The sequence below is a fragment of the Ixodes scapularis genome, unplaced genomic scaffold (assembly GCF_016920785.2).
Source record: "Ixodes scapularis isolate PalLabHiFi unplaced genomic scaffold, ASM1692078v2 PGA_scaffold4__175_contigs__length_147842914, whole genome shotgun sequence".
Lineage (NCBI taxonomy): Eukaryota > Metazoa > Arthropoda > Arachnida > Ixodida > Ixodidae > Ixodes > Ixodes scapularis.
The window spans coordinates 123733601-123754241 of record NW_024609879.1 but is presented as its reverse complement, the minus strand read 5'-3'; positions in this window follow the sequence as shown (position 1 = coordinate 123754241).

Here is a 20641-nt window from a genome sequence, read left to right as displayed (position 1 = left end):
CAGCTTTTCTTGTCCCGTTAACATAGCCACGAGGTTCCCGGTTATCCTTGCAGTGACCACTACGTGTACCGTAAGCATCAATGATCTTGAGAAGCTATGGGAGACGTCCCTAAGTACGTCCAAGGAGCGTATCACGAAAGCCGTTTCGGCAAAGATGTAGACGACGAAACATGCCAAAGAGTAACATGTGTAGAAACTCTTCCAGGTGACTTTAGCTTGAGCCAACGATTCTCCGGAGAAGTTGGGTACAAAGAAGCAGCCGAAAACTCGAAACACGATGGCGGGAATGGTGGATCGCTCCACCATTAAAGATCGCATCTTGTCTTGAGCGTAAGGGCCGGATGGCACAGATCTGAAATTTAAAATACGCCATTTTAATTTTAGCTCTGCTTCTTTCGGTTCACCTTAAGTCATAGCGCAGCCGACGCTAGAGGCTGATTAGGCTATTCAAATGGCACAAAAAGCGCACCGGCATGGACATCGTCATCTGAACAATCGCGTGGAGGGTGTTCGCCATGACACTGCGTTTTAGTAGGCGTTTATGCGTGGATCTTTTCTACCCTTGGACTACGCGCAGACGTATGGAAGGAGGAAGTGTAAGTCATTCTGTGTCGTACAATTCGGTTACTGCAAATGTGGCATTCGCCCTACGAAGGCCTCACCAAGCCCTGTTAACGAATGGGCAAATTAAGTCAGGTAAAGTAGGTTGAGCTGAGATCTTATTGCAAGCTCATTCGTTTTATCGTCCAAACGGCATTTGGGTGAATTTTGCTAGAAAATGATCGCACACTCCGGATATTCGTTATTGCAACACCCAACTGAAATGCTCAGATATTCAGCAATGTCTACACAAAGCTGTATAGAGTCACTCAAAAACAATCTGATTAAACACCCCACTCTCTGGTCATTTTTTTTATCACACGAAATATTTCGTGTTCGTATGTTGAATTATTTCTGTGAAATGGTGTAACAAACAAAAAAAAATTAAAGCCGTTTACAACTTCCTGTAACACCGAATTAGAGCGCAGCTCTTGAGGAGGAGGAGGGAAGGGTACTGACGTGACAGTATACCCCACCTCCCTCCTCCTCACCTCCTCATCCTGCTTACTACTCCTCCCTCCTCCTCTCTTTTTTCCTCCTTACTCTTTGTTTCCTACCGGAACTTTTAAGGTAGACTACAATTTTAGAGCGCAGCTTTTAGGAGCCCGTTTCCGGCTGGAGCGGCATCGCCGTAGCCGTCGCCGTCGGCGTAACTGTGAGGTCACGTGACCCCGGTGACGTCACGTGACCCCCGTGAGGTCACGAGGGTCACGTGACCTCACGCCGACGGCAACGGCGCTCAAGCTGGAAACGGGCGCTTAAGAGCTGCGCTCTAAAATTCTAATTTACATTAACAGGAAAGAAAGAGTTACAATGTCACGAGTCACTCCTAGAGGACGCGGTAGATAACGCCTAATTGGGACGAAGCTACCCTGATAAGTGTCGGTCACACTGATAATACAACATACGAAGGACAGGCTGCAAGCATCAGTGAGTTTTAGGGAACCATTTTTGCACCCCCATACGCTACGAACTGCGCATGCGCAAGTCTTGTGTTAGCGCAAGCGCAGTTCGTACCGGACGGCCCATTCTACCGTATCGGATATGCAGAAACGGTTCCCTAAAACTTCCCATACTGTCTGAGGCGCGTACCTTTCTTGTACAACAATCCCTCCACAGGGGGCTTAAAAAGATACAAATAAAAACTGCCTACGTCGACGCATACAAACGCATAAAGCAAACAACTTCGAAGATGCTTGCGGTGTGCTCGGAGATTCTTCTTCGAGCACACGGCAAAACCACAGGACAGCGCCGTGTCCCGTGGTTTCTTCTACTTCGTCCTTGTCTTTGCTCTGTTTTGTTTTTATCATGTCTACTTACCAACTAGCCCAAACGTATACGTTAATGAACTATACTTTTCTCATTGCGTCTGTAGCAAACACCGTGTGTTCCTCAAAATGTATGATCGGTGCGATTGCGGCTTCACGCTATTCCCTACTGCACTGCGTGTTGTTTTTGTACAAGTGAACTCGTGATCGCAAACACGAATAGCCGAGTCCACGCCGAGACTCACCCTGAAAATCCGAAGGTTGATCGCCACAGGAGACGACCACCATTCGCGGGGGCGCTAACTGCGATGGCTATTACAGCGAAGTAAATGCTGCCAGGAAACCTTGTACAGGGTCCATCCAGCAATGGTCTTGCTTGGTAGTAACTCAATAAACGATGTCTGCAGCCTTTCTTCTTAATTTATCTTCTACCAAAGTTGCTGCCGTCGTCGAGTGTGACCAGGGAGAGACAGGTCGTTATTTAGCAACGACGAAAGCGGAATATAATATTTACGCAAAGCGGGCGAACTCCGTCGGTGTCTGCAATTTTTTCTCTCCCTCTAGAATCAATTCCATTTGAATGGCATTAGCACTAAAAGACGCCTGCTAATATGCATGGACATGGGCGCAGCATTATTTCCGCGCATCGTATTGTGCACATAATTATTAAAATTACCAGGGCACCGGCTTCGTCGTAATACACGAGGAGACCAATCGTAGGGCTTCGCCGAAGAAAAGCAGCCAATGAGAAGGCCTACGTGATGTTTGGAATTAAAAGCAGTGAGCTGCGCGGGGTTTCCCGGCACGGGTAGCGAATCAAACTGGAAATGTAAACGCAGCTGCGGACGGACATACGGGTCGTTTACTCAGTCCAAGTATTCGTTCTTTCAGTTTTTCTTTTGTCGGTGGAAGGATAAGGATTCTGGAGAAGCTCCGCCTCCACCACGCCCACCGTGCCCTCCGCCAGGCTTTGACTGCGCGTGGGACGAAGAGTCGTCGAGAGCAGAAATAAGGCTCGCGCTGGAAGCGAACCATCTACTGCATGCCTGGCCTGTCACCGACTATTCGCGACTCCAGCCAAACGAACGGCACCTAGCGGGAAAACACTGAACTGGTCGGAACAGGTCCCTTCGCGGTTTCTGCTCGTCTCTTCTGGCTTCCGTCTTTACATGTTGTCAGTGGTTCGCGCGACAGAACAGTTTTAGCGGTGACTATGTCGTAACCGTGGTATCGCCTTGTGACCCAAGTTGCTCTGTACGCGACCTACGTAACCGCGTGAGCCAGACATTCTTCGTTTCTCAACGTTCATCGGCAGCGTGGAAGGACAGTGGGCAGTCCTTTCCTCGTTTCCTCGAAGAAAGTCAAGCTTCTGGAAGTTCGCTTACCCCAACACATCGCCGCAAGTTCGAAACGTGGAAGATCAAACGCGGGGGAACCAATGTTGAGTCCAATGCTTACTTGCTGCTGCCCCAGCGTTGTGCATTGAGCTGGCGCATGGCACGGCACGACCTGGATTCGACCGCCATATTTGCCCGATAAGGGAGTCCCCTATAGGTCGCTAAAGACGCGAAAACTTTCAACCAACGTGTTTACCCTCAGAGTAGTGAATCAAGTTCGAGTTCAAACAATAAGAAATTTAAGAGGATGACATATCGCGTAAACGAACCTATATTGTCGCTGACAGGTGTGTGGAAGAAACAGAGGACGTGGCAAAATCTCAGCATCTCATGATCGTCCCGCAGGCAATAATTATACATTGTGGCCTCGTTTACATGAAAGTGACTTCAGCGCATTGACTCAACTCGTTCTTCGAACGAAGCCGACGCGGCAACGTTTACATGAATGCACACCAAGCCCTACACGAAGGTGGCGCCACGCCGTGTCAAAGCTCGAAGTTATGCAGTTCCGGCACCAGCCGCACCACGTTTTCCGGTGCATCGCACGTGGAGGCAAGCCTTTCGACGCGTTCAGTGAACGTAAAGATCGTGCCCGCTGTCTTCGGTGCTGTGGAAGAAGTTATGAGACGGAAGAAATATCAAAACCCAAGCGTTTAGGGCTCCAGGCCGGGCCGCCGGGTCACTCTGGACCAGGGGCGACGTGATTGCGCACGCTTTGAGGAAGCCTCCGCGCTTCGCCGCGCCAGACCTTGCCGATTGCGACCGGACCAACCGGACCCCGAGTCCGGAAGGCTCCTGCGCAGCCAGGAACGGCCTGAGGTAGGAGCTGCCCGTTCTGCGCTACCATGCAGTGCTGCTCGGAGCTCTCGGTGTCGTTCGTGCTTGCGCCGAAGCCTTTGGGACCCCTTCGGACGCGCAAGTCGTACTTCGCAAGGCTTCGCTGTATTCCGCTTACTTATGATGGCAATAAAAGCTCGCGTTTGTTCTCGGGAAAAAATTGCGGACGACCATATGGGACCGCTCTCCGCGCTGCCGACGAGGTTGACCGCCGCTATTTTCTCAGCTGTTCACTCGTTCCCGCAGCGAGCGCCTTCCCATAATCCTCCCCGTTCCAAAATGCGACGCGACCTCCGTTTACATGTGCTGAACGAATGCGCACTCGCCATCTCGATCCACCTCTCTCTGGCGGCTTGAATGCAATGCCCTTTTTTTACGCATTATGCCGTTTACCAGTTATCCAATTGTCGCATTGAATGCGACAATTGGATTCGATACGACTAAGTCTCATTCATGTAAGCGCGGCTTGTGTTGTACTAAAAAACACGTGACACGCAGTGCGATCACCTCTAATAATTGTGAACAGTTAAAACTTTATAACGTCCTTATTAAAATAATACTACTACTCCAAAATTGATTATTCTCGGGGACAACGTTTCTCGGCAATGCAGTCAAAGTTGCGAGCAGGCGTGCCTTCTCCCCTTTTGAGCGCTCATTGGGGAGTTTTCGTAGATTGTTTCTTCCATCCCGTGACGCTCACAGCAATCCGCTACGATATCCGTAACTCTGCCGTCAAGGCCAGCGTTGCGCATGCGTACTAGCGGCGTCTTCTTTGCGGGGATCGTAGCGGTGTAGGGAAAACGGTCTGGGAAGAATCCCTATTAAAGCTGTTGGAACGCACTTCTCCACTCCTCGGAAATGTTGCGAAAAGTTGTCTTCGAGTATAGTGACCTAAAAAAATATAAAAGCGCCGAAAACAACGAGGTTCGAGAAGAGGTAAAGCAACACAAAGCGCCTTGTGTATAAGACGCCGCAGGTGGCCTTGTGTTTTCTTACTTGTTGTTGATCCTGGCTTTTTTTTCGACTCTTTTATATTTTTTAAACTATGAACCAACTAGCCCAATTAATCACTTTGTTATAGACCTATAATGATTAGAGATAGGCCAATTTGACTTTTGAAGGTGGTTAATCACGTCGCACGTTTCACTTGGGCTCCTTTCTTTCACTGAAAACATAAAAAGTTTACTCAATACCTCCTATTTAACACAACAAAATCGTCAATGCACTCTTTCTGAATGTCGTACTCTCTCGGAGCCCCAATTTTTTTAACACGTAGTGCCCTTCTGCGTGAGACTTTTCATCTAATGGACATCACAAGATTGGTCCGCAACAAAGTAACACGCACTCTTTGATTCCAGTTTATTGAGCGTTTTTTTAGAATTCATCTAAACGTGATGGAAATTCAATTCCAATGAGTAGAGCCCCGCGCGGATAACAGTCTGGTCATCCGCATCCAATACGGATCCGCATACATTGTATGCGCATCCAGTCCGTATTGGACCAGGGATCTGCGCGTCCATGTTACATATTAAAATGAAGCGTAAATTGAAAAAAAAAAAAACCTTGATGCTGTTTAAGCAGTTTGCCTAAATTTGTACAAAAAACAAACAAACAAAACACTCCGAGTCAGAAGACGGGGAAAGTAATCTTGTTGTATTCCGCTTTATGGTAATCATATTAGAAGCGATTATCCTTTTAGAGACACTTCACGTCGCTGGAAAGATGATCGCGATTATAATATCGTCCTGGGAGTTTGCGATACTCTGCCCAGGAGATGTACTTTAAAGATAGAAAATTAAAATTAAAAAAAAACTTATTTTTGCTTTGCTTTGCAGAATCCACTTCAAGCAGATGCGTGTTTTCTAAACATAAGAAAATGATAAATGACAGACTAAGGACATTCTGCCATTTTATATGGGTCAAACAAAAAACCAGTAGGCGAGGAACGGCGGTCACTCATCGCAGTGAAGTACTCGTATATTTGTTAGATGCGCGACCACACTACTGGGAAAATATCACAATGTTCACTAACGGCAACACCTTCCATCCGTTGCAGTTTTAAAGACGAACATGGAACTGCTTCTCTGAGCCTCGTACTTCGCCAACAGTCGAAAAAAAAAAAAGAAAAAAAGAAACGCCCACACACGCCACGTTTCACTTTATAAAGAGGCTTTCGGTTTTGGTTTCCTTTGCACGAAGATCGTTTTTCGCTTTTTTACCTTCCAAGCACACACTTCCCCGGGTCAATTGACGACCCTGCATTTGTTTACTTTTTGCAGTGCCAGCATTTGTGCGAGATAGAACGCTGTAAAGCAGTGGTCAAAAACATGTTCAGCTAAGGGGCCGGAATAGCGATCTGTCGCAGTCTAGCTGGCCGGAAAAAAACAAAAATAAAACAACAAAGAGAGTAATTACTGCCGAAGAAATTCTAAGCGAACCAAATAAGTCTTTAAATACAGGAATTATTGTTGGAGGTATTAGAAGGGTCGTAAGGTAAATGAATACGTATGCGTCAAATTAAACATGGTGAAGGTGTGACAGTAACCAGGAAATCATAAAAGGCACACTATCCATGCATTCGCCACCCAAACTGTCTTGCCACAAAAGGCTTCATCTACCGGCGCATCGCTATCCTCCCATTCATAGTCCAATAAAGCATTTATTTTTCCGATGCAGCAACCGATGGCTTGCTGACAAATTGCGCTTCGTAATTTACAGTGTGGAAGACCTCTATCACCTCCCTCGTCACCTTATCTCGGTGCTTTCCTAAGAAAGCATTCTCGTCGATGTTATTTTCACATTTGCAAGTGTAATAATCAGCGAGTTCCCGGGACAGCGGGGCATGAGCGAGTGCACGCAAGCTTGCCCAGTGTTAATCCGTTTTATTCTCGTGTGACATGTTCTTTATATACCAGGTGCGCAGGGGCGCCATATGACTTTCTATCACACTCCTGCCCCCAACAAAAACTAGCCGGGGTCCCACCGATCTTCACGATGAAAAGCGCACGGGAGGTTTTCATGCTCGATTACTTCTCCTCGGTAGTGGAGTGCCAGAAATCCTCGGTAGCGGAATACCAGAAATAGGCTGAGTATCTTCATGCTGAAACCCAGCTGTTACGGTCTGAGGCACCGCTTGGGCAGAAGCATCTAGTGGCCAAGCCTCAGCGAGAGCGGGCACAATCTGATCAGAAGGAGCGACCTGATCGACCGGCTTTGGTCGCGGCTCCGATGATGGTAAGGTGAGGACGCAGATGTCCTTCATGACGTCTCCAACACCGACCATCTGGGAGTGCGACACCTGTGAGGTGGCCACTTAGAGTGTCGGTCACCACTGTCGGTACCATGGTGGACATTGTCGAAAATTTCTCGCGTAAACGACATCACCCGTCTGGAGAGTTGGTATTAGTCGAGCACCCTTGTAGTGCGCCATCTTCTGAATGGGTTGTTTTAGGGGCGAAGCTCCTTAGGGTCTAGCCTTGTCTGTCCGGCGTTCGTGCTCACATCGATCTTGCTGGTGCTCGTGCTCGTGATCGTGCTCGTGAGCCCACGTGCTCGTGTTGAGCAAAAAAAAAATGATACAAAAAAGAAAAAAATATTTGCGCACTCGGCAGGATTCGAACCTGTTTCGAGGAGATCCCAATGGATTTCTTAAAGGAGCTGTGCAACAATTTTTGTACTCTGCAGAAATACCGCTTAAAACGGATCCCTAACGTTAATGACCTATGAAACACGCGTTAGTTTTTCACCCCACGCAATAGAAGTCCCAGAAAAAAATTAAAGAAAAACGAGCAGCGTTCACCCCCTCAACTCGCAGCCAGAACAAGCGGCCACGTGATCTGGAGCCGATTATATGCCGCCAGTCTTGATCATAGCCACGCGCTGGGGTTGGCAAAGCGCAGGACACGCGCTGAGTTCCAGACATTGTTAGGGCTCGGCTGTTGTAGTCGTTGCAGCGATTGGACACGGGTCACTACCCGAACGCTTCTCGAGCTAGCAATTATCACGAGCCCAAGTCGAGTACCCATGCTATGCTCGGGTCCAATCTATGAACCGCATTCAAATATCGTCACTTGGGTGTACTGCGATCCCCGAGTTACGTCATCAAATTTTGCAAGGGAGAGATTGAATGAAAATGATCGCTTTTGTCCTTGAAATTACACCGCAACAAAGGAGTTTCTTGGCCAATGGCGTTGCGTGTGAGTATCCTTGAGTCCCAGGTGTGCCAGTAAGCTCGTGTAGAGAGAAAAACATTCCAATTGAATATCGTTGCACAGCTCCTTTAACCATCGCCTTAACTACTCGGCCGCGACTGCGGGACGAGTAGGGGGCTTTGAGATGTGGTAGCTAGTGACTCAAAAGCTGGGGATATCATAAATGAAACGTTGCATGTAGGCGCTGCGGTCAAATGCGTATATAATCGCGTTAAACTTTGCATGCATTGGCTCAACGTTTATAGACGAGAGGGCGCTGTGGTCAAATGCTCAAATCCATATATAACCACGTTCCATACCACAGATTCTCTTTCTGACATGAATGAAAACGAACTAAAGGGTCGGCATGCTGCAGCTCAGCGTCTACTTGGACAAGCACCACCAGAGCTTCGCCCCAATCAACATCATTCACCACGTGGAGATGCGGTAATTTTTTTAGATACGCTTGACCTCAGGTCCGGGAGAAGCAGAGTCAAAAGCAGTCTTTAATATTGTAGGAGAATGGCTAAAGTAAACTCACTCACACTCACACTCGCACCAGAAAAACGGCCACTCACTTCGCGCTGACTTACAACTCAAACTGTATTTTTACAATTTGAGTTGTAAGTCAGCGCAACTTGAGTGACCGTTTTTCTGGTGTGAGTGTGAGTGAGTTAACTTTAGCGCTTCTCCTACAATATGAATATCCAACTCGCCCAAGAATCCATTCTAAGCATTTTTTTACTTGCGACCCATCAGTAGCTCCGCTGGAGTGCACCCTGCGGCTTCATGAGGTGTAGTTCTGTAGTTGAGCCAGATCCGGGCCAGCTGACACTGGATACTTTCATCAGCTGCCTTCCTTAGCTTCATCTTTATGGTTCGAACCGCTTCCTCAGCGGCTCCAATCTATTCTATTCTATTCTATTCTGTGGAAGGAAGTTCTTAAACCTACCACTTACAAATGCCGGCCTCTTGTCGGATACGACGCGATCTGGAAGTACGCGACAGCCAAATATCACCCGCAGGCTAGGGACCGTGGCTTCGGCCGACGGCGTGGAGACAGGAACGACCTCAATTCACCTTGAGTAGGCATCGACCACGATGAGTAAATATAGGTTTTTCATTGATCCAGCAAAGTCGATATGAAGACGAGACCATGGCTTTTTAAGGAATGGCCATGGCATTATCGGCGCTGGTCGTGCGAGTCGCTGGTTTCCTTGACACACACAACATCCCCGCACTGTAGCCGCAATGTCTTCATCTAATGATGTCCACCATACATGGCTTCTAGCCACGGCCTTCATTTTAGCGATCCCTTTTTTCGGGAATGCCGATGCGCTGATAGATGAAGTCCTTTGTGACGAGACAGTTTGGGTGGCGCATTCGTGGTTATAGTGTGCCTTTTATGTTTTCCTGGTTTTTCTTTTCACTATTAAACATTTATAGCGAGTTAGCACTCGTCCTGTCCTGTGTGTTCCTTTTCTTAGTCCTGTTGTTACGCGCTGTTACACCCACATCATGTTCAATGTTCACCACCCAGCCCGGCTATCTACTTTCTTGCGTCAAATTAAAATTTAATATTTTTCCTAATTAATACTCTACAGAAAACTTGTGAACAAAACAAAAATCTCACCTGGCATAATTCAAAGCGTATTCAAACTTTGGCAGATTCACGCAGTGCAAAGGACAAATGAGAATGCTAAAAGTATTGCAAAAAATATGCAATAGTTGCGACAGTGGACACAAAACGCAATGTCCACGAGAAACGCAATGAAATTCGAACATACTTACACAGACATGAAGCAGGGCACTAAGAATTGTAATGCTAGTAATTAAAAATGTTGAATTATTAATATGGCAAGAGGACCCGTGTTACGATACAGTTTCTCTCGTTACTTGTGGTACCTTAGTTGGCTTATTTAAACCGATTCGCACCGCAGTTTCTTTAAGCGCACTCATTTTTGCGCCGCTAGCAGCGGATCTGCTAGAAGCGAATCGCTGGTTCCCATACAAAAATGTCCTATGGTCGGCTATAGGAAATTCTTTGTATGATCGGCTTTACCTATTTGTCCCAATTAACTAAAGAAGTTTCTATGGCTGTCTTTAGCATTTTTTACGGTCGCCTTTATGGGCCTCTTTAACTTTGTATATGACCCTATCGTTGTCCAGCCATAGCGCTCTTTAGCTTTTCTAAAGGTTGGCTAAAGACACCTCTATGGCTTACCCTATAATTCTCTTTAGCCAGCAAACTCCAGAAAAAAAAATTTACTTCAAGTTCCCCCGACTTGTGAGCGCTACATAGTAGATATACCTACATCTCTGAACACACAAAATACACAGAACACAAGCAGAACACTACCCCACACAACAGCAACAACGCAGCGACACCGGTGCCCTTTCTACGTGTGCTATGCTCGCACTAGCTGCATATAGGGCAGTCTAATTTTTGAATCCGACTTTGCCGGTGACCCATCATTTGTCGCATGAACGCGGAGAGGCGGAGCAAATATTACTCGTACTTAATACATTATTTGAATTGCCTCTTGGAATAGCCCCCATCTCTTAATTCAACACCCTAAAAAAACAAATGTAGATCATTAGGCTAATTAACTAAAATGTATTAATTATCTTTTTAATAAGTTAGATGAATCACGTTGACAATGCAGTGATGACATGCAGTGCACTGGTGCTGAAGATAACAATCAAGCTATTGCTTGATTGCAGTGTTCGGCGCCAGTGTAGTTTATTTTCACTTTTGGGGGTAATTATTAATTTTAATTGTTGCACAAGTATTTTAATGGATATTTCAAACAAACAATATTACTGGTTTTCACGACTCGTTGCAACAGCAGAGAACGTATCTTAGGTCATGGTTTGTCACCGGCATTACAGAAATTTAGTATTGATTTAATTTTCTAGCGTGGAGTGTTTTTACTAAAAAAGTAAGTGCCGGTAATGATTTTCTATACGCATGGAAAGAAAATGTATTAGTCTTTAGACTCCGGGCCATACATTTTTCTATAGACGGGTAAACACAATTTATTGGTTTCCAGTTTTTAAACTCGGGGCCAAAGAATTTTTTATAGACGGGTAAACACAATTTATTGGTTTCCAGTTTTTAAACTCGGGGCCAAAGAATTTTTTATAGACGGGTAAACACAATTTATTGGTTTCCAGTTTTTAAACTCGCGGTCAAAGAATTTCTATCGGCGGGTAAAGAACATTTATTGGTCCCCAGTCTTTAGAAACAGGGCCATAGATTTTTCTATAGCTGGCGTTAGCTGTTTTTATGGATTTCTATGGCCGACGATAGAGAGCCATAGGGAGCGATAGCCCGCCATATAATTTTCTATAGACAACCATAGAACATTTTTGTATGGTTGGGCTTCAGTGCAAGAGGACGCGGCTAGCCGCAGTTCAGTCAGAAGAAGTCCGCTGACAGCCCCAGGCCCACGGGACGGGGTTTGGAGACCCCCCTTCTCTAAAGCGATCTTTACTAAGAATCAGGCCTTTTTGGGCGTAAATAACAATTTTCTTCCTGATTTATATATATACTTTCCTTTCTAAGATAGCAATTTGTTCCCCTTAAAATATTCGACGATGCATGTTATAGTATCACTCACTTATTTTAGGGACCACCTAGGAAACATTGTACATCCGTCCCCGCGTCTATATATATATATCCGCATCCGGATGCTCAACACGCCAAATCTGAATCATTTTTATCCGCGTCCACCAGTTGACGGCGGATATTTGCGGATGATCTGCGAGTAGTCCGCGGATATGCACGGCTCTACCAATATGTAACTATTGAAACCACTGGACATGCCATTGAAACAAGTAGGCAAAAGTTGAAAACAAAGCAAAAGGCACACATACATGCGGAAATCCCTTTTATTGTATGTGCGAGAATGTATGTGTATACTTCTGATGCATCCGTTGCAACAAGAAGTATGTGTATACTTCTGATGCATCCGTTGCAACATGAAGTATAGTAATTATTAGTCTAAGAAGCGGAAGGCGTCACGAGTCCTGAGGGAGTTCTAATCTCTCCGCAGCCGATAAAATTGCGACATTATTCAATACGGCCACCAGGAACCAATTCGAAGAAAGACACGTCAACATAAGAAAGCCACGCTTTACGTTTCGCTAAGTTCTCAGTGGAGCTTTCGGTTGCTTCGTAAAACTCCTCAATAGTTTTACGAACCAGCAAAAAATAAATTTGTCGTCGTTTGCAGTATACTTTATTTGTCCGGTTCCTTCTTATGGCTAATAAAGTATCTACGACCCTCCCTTCGGTGCTCTGGTAGAAATGATTGGCGATCTTTGCAGATTCTCGCTTAGCAGTGTTATCGCCAGTCGCCGGGTGATATCTAAGATCCGGGCACGGATCCGGGTCGTGTTCCGTTGGCGCCGTCGACGTTGGTGTTTGTATCAAATTCTTGGCTCGTCTGGACTAAGATGACGCTGTAGGTGATGACGGAACCGGTTATCTGAAAAGTTTCGAAGAAACCAAGCAAACAGGTTCATTTTTTTATATTGGGGACAAGACAGTCACTCAATTCCTCCTGGGATGTAAGGAAACCGAAACAATGCCGTTTTGAAAATAGGGCGTGACTCCTAGCCTCAACGCGCTTCTGCGTTTTGAACCATCCTCGTATTGACGTTGTTGTCCTTGACAACTTATACAGTGGTCCAGACCAGCAACTTCGATACGAATGCCGCGGAAACTTGCTGCCACCATTGCATGCGTTTCAATAACAATATTTTAAGCCGAGAATACCGCACCGTGCAGTACCGACCTCCTTCACAGGATATATACCGTTTTCGTGTGGCGGTTGCCATGTTAAAACATGACGAAGATGGGTTGGGCAATAAAAACTAAATAGTAAGCTTATAACTACGTTACAAATTATAACATAGAAAAATGTAGAACTATTGGCACGAACCCTTTCAATTCTAGCGACTTCCAATCGGTAAATAAAGTGATTTTCTATTTTCCTTCAACTCAACTACGTAGCACGAAGAAGAGATTGGGTGCAGAAGAGCCGACTGAACGTCATTTTGAACACAAACTTTTCCCATAGTAGGACAAGGAGACTTGCCCCTTTTCAGTGTTACTACCTCTAATAGTCTTTATTATGCCAAATATTGTGTTGGTATCTCTACCAAGAAAAAAAAAAAACAGTTTAAAGTGGATTATTGAATAGTAAAATATAACCGGTTTTCTTGCTGGAAACCTGAAATGCATTTTACAGACAATGGTCTGCAAATTAAATTTTAAGTTTCCAGCAAGAAATCCAGCTAGATTTTCCTCTTCCATAATCCAGTTTACACTTTTTTTTTTTTTTTTTTTCGGTAGGGATGTTATGCATTCCCAGCGTGTTGCCGAATCTGGAGACAGTTTGTCTCATTATATCCGCGAGTAAGTCCGAAGCTGCAAGCATGAGCATTTGCTTTGAACGATGATTGATTATCACGAGCGCACATACTTGGTAGAGAGGCTGAACGCTCGACTACAGTTTTGTGTTTCTTAATTAAAAGGTTAAAATGCACGAACAAAACGAGAACGAGACAAGGACGAAAGGGTGTGCGCCTGTTATGTTGTTTCTGTGTCATCCTCGTTTCGTTTGAGATTTTTAACTTTTTAATTAATAGGGACGAATTAGCCTAATTCCAAAGATTAATATAGTATTTTTTTTTTGCTTCCATTACGCTGGCAAATGTAGTGAATGGGAGCACATAGTTACCGAGACAAGTAGTGGCATGTCAATGCTGAAGAAGTCACCTCCAACCACGGTAAAGTCTTGAGGATTTATTGAGTTATGTAGATACTGAATCTGCGTTAAAAACGGGCGCATTTAGAAGATTTAGGTTTACGTAAGACTACTGGCGAAAGAGCAATATTACCTGTTGAATAAAGAACTCCGGCCCGTCGAAGGTTGCCGCTCTTTTGCAGGCCTCTTTTACATTTTGCACCTGAAAAAGTGTGTTTAAATACGTAAAGTAAACGGCATTGGAAGGATTATACAGCACTGGTCTGCACAACGATATCAAATTAAAACCAGTGACTTTGTCGTCGTCCTATGTTGCTGCACCGTGGATCGCCACATCTTCGAGAATCCTCGGCTCTACCTCAGGCATCTAATTTATTTTTTATATATAGCGTTATATGATATTCCGAACAGAAGACTAGCTGGCTGTATGTCTTAATGATGTTACTTTCTGCCGCCATAAAACAGGCAAAAGACCAAAATTATATTTATCTAAAACAAACATTAATCTTAGCCAGCCTTGGCTACTCATTGATCTGCCGAAGGGACTGATATTAATCCGCTCAACTCATCCAATGATTAGCTTCTTTCAAGCAAATTACTCAAAATTTGGTTGCATGACCCCACACAAGTAAGAAAAAGGGCGAAATGCATTTAATATATGGTACACATGATTTGTTTGTCTGACAGGGGTATTGGCCACATGCCTGTATCCTTTCCCTTTCATTATCGGCCGCGGGGCCCCCAAGGCAGTGCCTCCGTATTTGCTTATTTTTTTATGTAGTTTCTTACACTTCCGTCCTTAGGTCTAAGGTTCAAATTTCCTCAAAAGTTTTTTTATTTAGCATTTACTTGTGTTCACCAGTTACTTACATATACCTCTTGTGTGTTCTCTAAATTGTTTTCCTTGGTGCAACAACGTATGCGCCAAGAGTTATGTCCAGTTTCACGTGGTTTAGTATTCTTCAGCATCCGTTAATCACAACGTATAAGAAAACCGGCAAATTGCTTACCACACGTTGAGATCAAGAACACTTACGTTATTGGCCATCGATTGGCTCACGTTGGCCAAGTCAACTGTTTCATAAACGGTGTAGAGGGAGTAAGCCAGGGCCATCCACAGATCTTGGCGCGCTAGTCCTCCAGTGCAAACGGTAAAGATGGCGATGCAGAGTACCAAAATCTGACATGCGCACGAAGTCACAATGGAACGATTCCAGACGTCGTTCAGGGTTGTCTTCAGGTTCCTGATGATGCAAAGCCGCATTCGTACCGCCTCGACGTTTTTGGCGGCTTGTTCCATAGAGCCTCCAGGTGAATGAGACACACATGTCTCGATTACTTTTAACTGGGTCTTAATGTACTCGCCTAGTACTTTAGAGCAGACCTTGACAGAGACGAAGTGAAGGCTGTCGTACGTGAAGAACAAGATGCCAGTCAACATCCCGCAAACTCGGTACATGGCATACTGCGCGCTCCACGGTTTTTCGCTGCCAAAGACATCATTAAGCTGGAAATGCGTGCCGACGCAGTAGACTAGAAAGAACACCACGAACAGAAGGATCCTCTTCACGTCGGCTCGAAAATACTCTTTGGGAATGCAGCACTTGCAAGATGGAAAGTCGATGGTTCCCTCAAACAACGCAGACTCGCGAAGAAAATCAAGAATGCTGCGAGATCCGGTTATCATCGAAATATAGTTGACGACTGATTTGAGCACAACGACGACGTGCATGAGGACGATGAGCGATTGAGAGAAGAGGTGATCACTTCCGTCAATCTTCAGAACGTAGCGTGTGATGAGGTTGGACTCGTACCCGACAAAGAAGAGGAAACACAATGCAGAGTAGAAGCTGTACCAGCTTTTCCAAGTTACGCTGACTGTTTCCAGTGGGTTAGTGAGCAGGCCGGGCAAGAACAGGCAACCGGAGACTCGACAAAACTTCGACTGGAGCTGGAAACCCCGTAACATGATGCTGTGGGGGGAAGGCTTGTGCTGACATTTTTGTATTTTCTCCAGGTCTTGGACGCGCCCGTTGAAATGCCGTTTCCAGATGCTTGTGGCCTGGGGGAGCTTAGGAGAAAGGCTCGTCATTTTTACCACGTAGCTGGTTTCACTGCGTAGAAGAACATCATCGTTAGGAAAATAAGTTATTCATACGGGCAGGAAGCAGTGACGCTTTCGTGATTAGTAGCTGCATCCTCATTGGAAGATCACGACGGAATGATCGGGAAATTTATTTTCAAATTCTTTGTTGTAAAAATAGGCAGACATGAAAAAAAAATTATTCACGCGGGATGAACACTGGCACTTTCGGCTTTTGATTGCATTGGGCGTCAATAAACTAAGTAGAACTTTTCGAAACCATCCTTAAAAGATAACAAAAAAAGGTTGCTTTGCTTTGTATGGTTGTGCTGTGATCCTTGCAAATAAGACACCGCTTTTTTTATTTGATCAGAACACTAACGTGTAAACACAACGGCTTCAAAAATACACGATGTAAACAGGCTCACATTACCTACCACTTTATAAAAACCAAATGGTAAGACGTGGATATTAAGTACGAAACTTCGCAATACACTGATAATTGAAATCACCGGTTGATACCTTGATCTCAGTGGCTACCCTGTTATAGCCTTATGATAGTAAGGCCTCCCCCTTCTATATTAAATTGGGTAATAAAACTATATAAGCCATTTAGCAAATCCTAGAGTGAGCTGAGTTGTAAAAGTCTAGAAGGTGCACGCATTAAGGCAGAAATGAGAATTCATAAATAAATGTATTTGTAATTATATCAGCTTGAACTTTAGAGATATCTAGAACACAAAGACAGAAAGGACAGGACATGACACACAGCTGACTACCAACGATGTTTTAGTGTAAACTTCTTCCTTGCGCTTTTGCTACTTCCTTTTGAGTCCCAAGTGGAGCACAATAATGCCTTTGTGTTCTAGATACCTCTAACGTTCAAGCTGATATAATTACAAGTATGTACCAAGAAGCTCAACTCTTAACCGTTACCCATAAATAAAGCACACATGTGAGGTTAATTAACACTGCTTTAATATCTTTAAGGTGTTAGGAAAACTACGAGTGTTTTGTGAAGCCCTTCAAGAAGCTCTGTCGCAGAAGTCTGAGAAAAATCATCTACACAGATAAAATAAGAAACTAGAATCTACAAGCAAAGCTTACGGGTGAGGTTAAATAACGCTGTTTTAAAATTCCTAGTATGTTAGCGAAACTGCAAGTGATTTAACCCATTTTACAGTAAGCTGTGTCGTAGAAGTCAAAGGAAGATCAGCTGCACGAATTAAGGAAGGAAGTGACTTCCAAAAAAGAAGCTTAACCTAGTTGTGAAATTAATTAACACTACTTTAATATTATGATCTGCTAGTGAGTCTCAGGGCTGGGCAGTCTCAGGATACAAATGTATCGGGATAGTATTTTCGATATACATCTGAGCATCTGTATCTGTATCGAGGCACGTTTGAAAAATATATTTGTATTTCTGTAGTGATATGTATTTACGATGTATCTCTTGTATAGCGATACTCTGGCAGGCTTTAGGTATCTCACTACATATGTTGTTGAGAATGAACTGTCTTTTTAGAGCGCAGCTCTTATATGCCCATTTCTGGCTTCAGCGGCGATGCCGACAGCGTCGCCGCTCACACACACACACACACATATATATATATATATATATATATATATATATATATATATATATATATATAACGAGAGAGAGAGAGAGAGGGAGGGAGGGAGGGAGAGAGAGAGAGAGAAGCGAAAAGCTTGGCTCCGCCGTTTATTTTGATATTCGGGGGTTTCGTAAGATATTGATTCATTTGATTATTTACAGTTCAGTCATCATGATATTTTAGATTATTTCCTCTTCAAAGACCGCTATACGATGATAAAAAATCCCCGTGATATATAAACATTATATATATATATATTAGGGTTCGGTGCAACTGCTCGCCCGCAAGAAAGACCAAAGAAAATATATCAGAAAAAAAAAAACATCTGTACTGTCTTCTACCCTCCGTACTGACTGACTGCTGACTGACTGACCAGGCGCCGAGCTCCTACTATACTCCGTTTCATCTTATGTTGTACCGCAGCGAAGGCTAGAACGCGCAAGCTCATAGCGTTGGCAGCTAGCTGCCGTTGGTGCATGAGAGCTTGTGCCGCCAATATGTGCCCTGGAGCAAGGAGCTCGCGCTTGTAGTCTTTCCTGCGGTAGAACACAAGGTGAAACAGAGTATAGCTCACGCCTCTCGTTCCACCCGCCCTGAGCTCATAACCCAAGCCTCGTGCTTTTTTCTTTATTGCGGCGCTATTCCGGCACAAAACGCTCGATTTTGCCACAATCTAACCCCCCCCCCCCCCCCCCCAAACACACACACACACTTCACACACTTTTTTTTTTTGCGGTGGTGCTCAAATGAACTTTAAATGAACTGGTCGTCAATGTCTATTGCGATGTCTTCGGGGGGGGGGTGGGGGGGGGGGGAGGGTGTTGGGCGTAGGAGTTTGGGGCGGATTTGACGTATGAACGCCAAGGCTCTTGCAAGGTTTTCTTCTTCCAGGTTTCGAAGGTGGCGGAAAACAGTCCTCACGGTAACCACCACCTCCCGAATGCGATGGAGTTCTCCTGCGTGGTGGGTGGCGCGGTGGATCTCTGGTACCCTGCACAGGGGGCAGAGGATTCGGAGTTCATCGACGGTGTAAGGCTGGGGTGTTGAGTGGGATGGCGGTCTTGCAGAGTGTCGCCCCTGAAAGGCTTCAGGATCTCAGCAGCTGGGTCGCTGAGTAGGGGCTGAGGCTGGGACGCCCATAGGAGGCTGGAGGACCAAGCGACAGGGTAGCCCTCCTGGTTGAGGGTGCCCCATGTCACCGTGTTGCTCCAAGATTTCGATGGTATCTTATAACCCATAGCGTTCGCTAGCCATACGTTGACACCAGCTCAACAGAATTACAACGCTCTAGAGCTTGGGGGCCTAGCCCTCATATGCGCCCTGCCGAAATTCATGTATCTTGACGGCGTGCACTTTGTGACCCAGTCGGATAATGCCGCCTTGTCTTGGCTTCAGCGGCTGAAAAATCCAGCAGGACGATTAGCGCGCTGAGCACTTACGCTTCAAAAATATGACTATACCATTGTGCACAAGCCAGGTTCGTAAAACAAAGTCGCAGATGCTTTGTCGCGCGCTCCGCTTGGTGAAGAGCACCTGCACGGGAATGTCAATGTTGTGGCTGCGATAGATGCTGGCTCGCGCTGAGGTACTATAATCAGCCGAGATTTTTTTTGAGAGAATTAGCATTTATTGAAAGGAAGACAGCGAGGTCAGCCAGCGCTTTGTGCCGGCTTGCTACGCTGTGAAAGAAGATGAAATTAAAAAAAAAGGAAATAAAAAGAAATAGTATAGACAAAGATAGCAAAGATACAAAGAAAAAAGATAAAAAGATGAAAAAAAAATGCGCACGCACACAATACACACACACATACAAACTCACAAAACTGTTACGTTGGCAAGTGTTGGCTCACTTTGCAGCACACTGGACTGCAGTTCCTTAAAGTGTTTGTTGAAGATGTGTCTTCTTAATGAAATGTAAAAGAGCTTCAGTGGCCTTGTAACTGTCTGTGGTGGAAGGCCAGGGTCCAAACAGAAGCTTCAAGTCTACCTGGTCCTCTTCCTTTAATTTCAGGCGAGTCTTCAGTGCGGTCCTTTCAATACTGTAATCCCCGCAGGCACACAGGACGTGTTCGATGTCATGAGTTGTTCTACACGATGAACAATCGGAAGATTCAGCTTTGCCAATTTTATGAAGATAGTATTTAGTATATGCAAGATGACCTGCGTACAGCACAACGGAACGATGGACCTTGTCGATAGGTCTCTGAGTGGTTGTCTTTACGTGACCGTCTTGGCAACAGAGACACTGACTCGGGCTTCGACTCTTACTTGCTGGCCGAAAAAGGCCTACTGCTACGGTATATTCCTCAGATCAACGACGTGCAGGGTGGCTCCACAGAAACTCCATTTGGAGCTGTATTACCTCGCGGACTACGCACGCCCTTCATTCGGTAGTACCATGATTCCGCCCTGGCTGGTCACAGTAGTGGCTGTAAGACTTTCGAGAAGTTAAGCCGCACTGCTACTTGGCCAGGCATTCGTCAGGACGTGCTCAGGTGTGCTCGCTCACTCCCGGGGTTTGCCAGAAAACCAAACCGCGTGAAGGTCAACCTCCTAGTTTGATGCAGTCACTCGTGAGTCGATCCCCATAAAAATGCGTTGCTGTCGATGTCATGGGCATATATATATTGTGGCGGTGTCGCGTGTTTTGTGCCCGGCTAGCTCAGTTGGTAGAGCATGAGGCTTAATCTCAGTGTCGTGGGTTCGGACCCCACGTTGGGCGCCAAGTAATGTAGGGTTTGGTGCCACTGCTCGCCCGCAGAAAGGACTAAAGAGGCAGATATTAGAAGAAAAAAAAAAACACCTTTACTGTCCTCGACCATCCGTGCCGACTGACTGCTAACTGGCCAGGTGCCGTGCTCCGACTAGCTCGC